Source organism: Condylostylus longicornis, unplaced genomic scaffold, assembly GCF_029603195.1.
Source record: "Condylostylus longicornis isolate FDR11 unplaced genomic scaffold, ASM2960319v2 ptg000831l, whole genome shotgun sequence".
NCBI lineage: Eukaryota > Metazoa > Arthropoda > Insecta > Diptera > Dolichopodidae > Condylostylus > Condylostylus longicornis.
The window spans coordinates 1-7,387 of NW_026578774.1; the positions used below are offsets into that span (position 1 = coordinate 1).

Below are 7,387 nucleotides of genomic sequence, written 5' to 3' on the forward strand. Positions count from 1 at the left end.
CCAACAGGTGATTCAGGCTCAATCGCTTTTTCAGATGTTATTGTCAACTGGGTGGCTGTCTGGCTAGGGAATACCGTTGCTGGGGTCATTTTTACTGGATTCGTTTGGTGGTTCTGTCTTGCCAACACTCGGAATTTCGAAAATGATGAGTATCCAGATGACAAAAAATTTGCCAACATCTCTAGGCGTTCCTTTGAGATGCCTTAGTGAATCAAGTGTGGAGCCCGCCAGTCTTGTAGTGTAATCTCTGTAACTTTTTTCAACAGTTGTTATTTCTGGCTGCTCTCTCATGTTTTACCAGCCAACTATCTTTTTTTCAACTGCTGTCTGGTCAACTTTTCGTTTTGTGCTCTCTTGTGTTTGATATTTATTTCTTTTATCAGTAACCCCAAAAAAGAGTCCTGCACGATGCGGGACTCCTATTGGATTCCAAAGCGTCGCTTCTTGCTGGCCAATCAAATATAATGATTTGAAGCATGACATCAGGCACAACCAATTAACATGTTAAGAGTTTAAATGTTGTGAATGCGAAGATGTGCACAAAGAACAGCATCACCATCCATAAAAGCATTAATATTTGAAGCAACAATGCGTTTTAATCTTTTTTGGCACGAGAAGGTGCTGAACGTCGCGACGATGTAGGAACGGTCGCTGGAGTGAGAAAACCTTTGACAATGAATCCGAGTATGAAGCTCAATCCAACGATCAAAGCTCCTGCGAACTTGGCTTGAAGAAGAATCAAAGAAAAATCAGACTTGAGGAACTCAAGTTGCTCATAGAAGAAATCAGCGGCACTAGGGAGGGGTGGCACCGGAACGCCTACGAAGAAAGGGATAAGCATGACGAGGACAAAAGGGATAAGCATGACGAGGACAAAAGGGATAAGCATGACGAGGACAAAAGGGATAAGCATGACGAGGACAAAAGGGATAAGCATGACGAGGACAAAAGGGATAAGCATGACGAGGACAAAAGGGATAAGCATGACGAGGACAAAAGGGATAAGCATGACGAGGACAAAAGGGATAAGCATGACGAGGACAAAAGGCTTACCATCTTGCGCTTCGAATCCACCCAATGCAAATGCCTTCAACGACTCAAGATCTCGCTCCCCGCTGTATTTATACATTTTGCCTTTGCTGAGCACAACGAGGGTTGGATATCCTTGAACCTCAAACCGCTTTGAGACCTCCTTATGGATTGTCGCATCAACCGTAGCGATATTGACTTGCTTGTCTAGTTCCACAGCAAGTTCGTTCCATGTAGGATGAAGCTGAGATGCAATAGTGTAATTCAGAAGAGCAGAGAACGACACACCTGCTTGCAAAAGCCGCACCATGGCGCGAAGAACATCACAAACCAATCCCCGGTGGTTGATCCGGTGGACGCCTGAGTATCATGCTCGAAGTTCGAATCAGTCAAGACATGAGGAAGAACTTCTTTGCCTGCCACGGCAGCAAGGGTCAGAAGACTGAGCGCGAAACAAGCAACGAGTCTCATTTTTGTGATTTCTGGACTGGGATCCACTCCAGAGCCGAATTGGGACAGTGAAACAGGTACGATTTCTGCTCCGTCTTCAATGGCTTGTATATCATAAGAATTCTTAACAACGACATCTACTCGATAGATATTCATGTCCAAGATCTTCAATGAAATTGTTCATCTGTTGAGGCCTGACTCCGATGCAGAATCTGATGTCTCAGGAAGCCCTCGGGGAAAAACAACTGGTCGCGTCATTCAGAAGTGGACAGGATTCGGTGATATAACGACTCGTCAACCGTTCTTTACTTCAACTCTTGAAGATGAAAGACAAGCTTGGATGGGAGAGGGATACAGACGTTTTGAGTCCCATAAAGGTTCCTACGATGACAGGCGACAGGGTAAGATGATATCCCAAAGATTTGAATGATATGATCATCAGGATTGGCTACATGGGAGGAAGTAAAAGAGACGGTCGTTGGAGATCTTCAATATCTATTTGGATGGCTTGCTCCGCCATTTGCACAACCAGCGAAAGTCATTCCAGACGAACCAGTCCGCAGTTCCCCTCAAATGACGTCCAAGCAGTTCGAGGCGCTTAAAAGTCCATGGAACGTTGTTGGTCATGTATTTGAACCCTTGCCTTATAAAGCAGCGGAACACAAGAGACCTGTAGGTTTAATGATCATGGCAGCGCATCCTGAATGAGTTTGCTCAGCGACGACTTGGAGGATCTTGGATCGAAGAAGAAGAAGAAGAGAGAGACCCCCCAAAAAGAAACCTCCAGAATGAGAAACCTATCCATCTGATGGAACGCCAATCTGAAAAACCCAAAATTTTGGAAGAGAATTCGGAAAAGCGAATCCATCCAGGGTTGATGTTGGCACAGTCGAAACCACCAAAAACCGTAGATGGTGGTGGACTGTCAACTCCCTCTAGAGCCGTTGAGAAAGAACCGTCTGGTTATCAATCAGAGGATGAGAGAGAAAGTCGGATATTGAGTCCGTATCTATCAGTTGCTCCACCGGATTCAGAGCAAATAGAATCAAGTTTGCCAGCTGGGAATGAATCAGGACCCTCGCCAAGTATTTCTTACCCATCGACACCAAAATCGAGTGATGAAGGAGTGGGTCATCAAGAAAATCGCTCGGAAGAAATAGCGTCATCGTTTGAAGCCCGGAGTGGAACGATTGAAGGTATTAGAACATCTCCACCCCGCCGTCCGCGTCAGTCCCAGTCCCAATTCACTAGCGTCAATCTATCTCACGTGGCAAGTGCAAAAAAAGCAGCCCCAAAGCAAAGTGCACCACGTAGGGGACTTGTCCACACCATCGGAAATGGCAATGGATCTCATTAAACGGATCCGAACAACAGATCCAAAGACAATGAACAAAGTAGAACTGGTTTTTAATACAAAGATGGAAGGTGTTATGGAGAAGAAGGGACCTCTGACACTCTTTTATAAAACTAGGCAAGAAATTTTGAGTCTCTACGGACCAGATTGTGCCGTTCGTTGCAGACGCGTTATAATCCATGAGTTTGAATTGAGGGATACGTCGGTAGGTTCACTGAATTTCATTGTCACAACAAACACTCGGGCTTCAGGTTCAGTACGACCCGAAGGACACACCCAAAAGCTTGGATCTGTTCAACAAATCTTGGGTTGTGCAAATTTCAGGTGATAAAGATTTCCAGTGAGTCCTACGACACGAATTGCTAAAGTTGATGCTTTTTGTTGAAAGGCTGAAAGGGGAGGGATCTAGCACGTATTCCTTCCGCATCATTCCCGGCTCTCAATACACAAGAGACGAGTGGACGACGCACTTGATGAAAGCATTGGAGGCTGCTGCCTTGTTGCGATCAAAGAAGCGCCTGGTGGCTTAACTGTTTTTTCGTGGACCTGCACTACCGATTTTGGAATATGCGCGTCACACCAATTGCAAGCCAGAATCTGGCGCTTGTACCTCTTGAACCTTGGATGACACCGCAGTATGCTTTGTGGTCGCAAGATGAAGAGTTAATCACTTTGACTGGTATGTAGAAATAGAAACATTTTTGAGGCTTGTTTTAATCCATCAGCATCTGAACCGATGAATTTAGAGGAAATCAACGAAATGCAGCAAAAAGTGGTGGAACGATGATGACAGTAAGAATTTCAGAGAAGACAATTATTTGGTCACATATATCGTAGAATTTGTCTTTATTATGGTTGATATGGACCAAAGACAGGACGTCAGAGAGGCATTCACTAGAACCGATAAACCACTCTCCATCGAATGGGATCCTACTTTGGGATACGCCGGTATGACGGACAAAGAGAGTGCAGCTAATCTGAATCTTCTGTTAGGTCTGATTGGAGATATCGGACTGTTTTACAAGGACAATCATGTCATGGGAGAGTGGTCGTTGATGGTTGCAGACAAGCGCGCTCGTCGAAAAGGTTTCGCCAGACGAGCAATCGGTAATTGAGCGAGTTGTTGTTTGAGGAGATTTCATTGTTTTAGACCTTGTCACGAAATACAGTCAACAACATTTTGGTACAATAGAATTTGAGGCAAAGATAAAACTGGAGTAAGTTCACGTTTGTGCGGGTGAAACATTTCTGTCGTCAGCAACGGCTGCTTCGATAGCAATGTTTGAAAGCCTTGGATACACGAAGGAGTCAATAAGCGACGTTTTTCAAGAAGTCACATACCGCATGACACTGTCATAAATTTTATCTGGTGGTAACCCTAATTTTTTTTGTGTATTGTTGCTCTTTTTTCATAATTGTCAGCCCTAGAGCCTTCAAAAATTGCTGATAGCTCTTTCGAACTTTCAGACAGGAATTGGAGTAGTTTTCAACTAGCAATAATGGCACATCCGCAAGGCGTCACGTGTAGCCACACTGCCCCTCCCGCAAGGATGAACAGAACTGACGTGGAACAGGTACTCCTCCAATCCTCACGCTGGATCGATTTCGCATGCAATTTTCAAAACGGTGTATTTCAGCAAAAGTGTTGTTCTTGGTTCTTAAATTTCAGTGCGTCACACTCGTTTTTTTGTGCTGCTGGATTGGCGACAGATCTCCATCAAATTCTCAACATTCCAGGTCCACAGGCAAACATGTATTCTTTTGGGAAACAAACATCACACTTGCCTTTTCAGAACTGCCTGGATTGTTTCCACTGTTTCGGCAAAGTCATACTACGCCGTTACAGGTTCACGCGCGCTCGTAATGTCGCCAACAGATGACAGTTCGTCAAACGGTCCCAGAGAGTCCGTCCCGTCGGTCCGGCCGTGTAAGTAACAATAAACCGTCAGACTGCGAGACATCTATGCTTGTAGGGAGATAAGGCTCATCGCGTCTACGTTGGAAATCTCGCGTGGAGAGTCGGTTGGCAAGACTTGAAAGACCACATGCGAAGCGCTGGAGGAAATGTTATCAGAGCTGATGTATTTCAAGACGCAAGTGGACGATCTCGCGTAAGCCTGAAGTTGTTAAACCAGTAGTTATTAGAACTCGTAGTTGTTAAGGTCGTCGTATGATTGGTTTATCTTTAGGGCTGTGGTGTTGTCGAATTTGAAACTGCCGAGCAAGCGCAAGAAGCAATTGAGAAATTAACAGATACAGAATTACAAGATCGAAAGATTTTTGTCCGTGAGGATCGAGAAGAAGGAACTCGCTCAACAAGCTATGGGGGACGCAATGAGTACGGAGGAGGAAGTTACCGTGGATCCTATCGTGGTGGATATCGCGGTAGTTATGGCGGTGGCGGAGGAGGAGGAGAAAGAGGAGGGTATGGTCGGGGACGTAACGATTACTCTAACAGTTACCCACGTGCCCGGACTCTCTCTGAAGGAAGCAAGGACTGCCAAGTCTTCGTGGGCAATCTAGCGTGGAAGACCTCATGGCAAGACTTAAAGGATTTATTCCGTGACGCTGGAGACGTTGTGCGTGCTGATATTTATCAGCGTGATGGCATGTCACGAGGATGTGGGACTGTTCTGTTCTCAAATCCCGATGAGGCTCGAGCTGCTGTTGGTATGTTACTCTCGCATGGATCTGGTTGTTCAATGATGTTTCTTTTTTTCAGAGAAGTTTCATGATTGTGAATTGGGTGGTCGCCAAATCACTGTTCGTCTTGATCAAGGACCCCCCTGGACGAAATTACTAAAAATCGCTGTTCCTCATCTTCGGTCGTTTCCCCATCAGGTTCCATTGTTTAGTGACCCTGTCCCAATGTGTTCTTTTGTGGTTGTGGTGGTCTTGTAAACGTTAGTTGAACAGTCATCCAGTTGGCACAGCATGAAAAGGAGTAAAGCAGAAAAGGGACTCAAAACAGACAAACTGGTTAAGGAACTCTTGCCAGGCTCAGTCTGACATTCCAGTTTTTCTGGCCTTAATGGAGGAAGCTCCATCCACCGCAACAATGAGTGGCTCAAATTTGGAGGTGGACGGGGGACCTGATGCAGTAATGACAACGAATGGTAGGATCTTGTTTGCGGGGGCGAGTGAACGGGTTGGCACTCTCTTTCTTTTATAGAAACTCCCTACATCACAGACCCTGTGGACCCTTGCATTGAGATGAATGCAGCCGAAGGAGCGAACCAACCCTTAGATAAATTGACAGCTCTGGAAATGCTCCAGCTATTGAAAGAGTATAAGGCACGTTAATTGATTATTTGAAGGATTAATTGTTCTTTTGTTCACAGAAGAGGGAGCTACTCTATGTATTTCAAATCTCAACACTCCAGAAGGAATTGCATTTAGTCAGAAATACCGTCACACCATCGCCATCAGCATTGGTCTATCACACATCTCAAACAGCTTTGTTGGATCCAGCAATAAATTTGGAGGTCCGTGAATTAAGGCTTCGATTATCAGAAAAAGAAACAGAGTTACAAAAAGCGAAGGATGAGTTAAAGACGTCTACATTTTCAGCAGATAGGTAAATGAACGTGTACCCTACGAGAGTTGACATGTTCCCAAAACTTTGGCAAGCTAGCGGTTTCTCACTCACATTATCATCATTTTCGCTTCAGTGTTATGGGAAGAAGGTTAATAAATAAATGTAAGGCCTTACAAGAAGAAAACACAGACATTGGAAAAATGTTATTAGAAAATCAGCTTCAGCCCCTTCAATTACAAATTGGAATTTTACAAAAACAACTTGCATTTTTCAAAAGGCAATTAGTGTAAGTTGACTCTTCATCTTCCCTCATTCTAATTTTCTCTCATTCTAATTTTCTCTCATTTTAATTTTCTCTCATTTTAATTTTCTCTCATTTTAATTTTTAGTGTACTGCATCAATTAAATGCAGATCTTGATCGCGATAATCAACATCTTGTCAGACAACTGCATGAAATAACGACTCTATACAAGGTGCGTCCACAAGAAACATGGTTGGCCATAGCAATGCTCATCAATGGACGAACCAAGTTGTGTTGAGAGTGTGAATCTTGTAGGAAACCCAACAGGAGCGCGACCAGCTGCAGGGAAAACTTCAACGCCAATGGGAATCCTCTAAACATCGCGATGGGGATGGCGGATACACAGCGAGAAGTTCAAGTCGCGGAAGAGACCGCAGCAGTTCACGTCACAGAAGAAGCCCAAGGAAACGTTCCTCAGATCGGATTGATGATCATGGAATGAGCGGGACTGGAGGCCATTCCAGAAGTGCTAGTCAAACACACCGAAGCAGCAGACGACAATCTCCATCATCACGAAGGCGAGATGGCGGGGAGCGATCGTCACGGCGACGGTCTCCAGATGGCCATTCGAGGCGGAGCCGAAGTTCACGAGGCGCATCAAGACGTCGGCGTAATGAATCTCCATCCCATCAGCATTGAGACGTGTGTCCCAGATTGAGTTTTACAAAATGTCAAATTAACACAAAAACTGGAGGAGACAAACCCTGGAGTAAA

At 44.8% G+C, this 7,387-nt stretch overlaps 1 non-coding gene across 1 annotated transcript; it reads right to left on the reverse strand.

Moving 5' to 3' along the window:
* Nucleotides 1–4,234: 4,234 nt before the first annotated feature.
* On the reverse strand, nt 4,235–4,385 carry LOC129618350 (U4 spliceosomal RNA). The gene has a single exon (XR_008697779.1). It is a non-coding gene; the product is annotated as a U4 spliceosomal RNA (small nuclear RNA).
* Nucleotides 4,386–7,387: the final 3,002 nt, after the last annotated feature.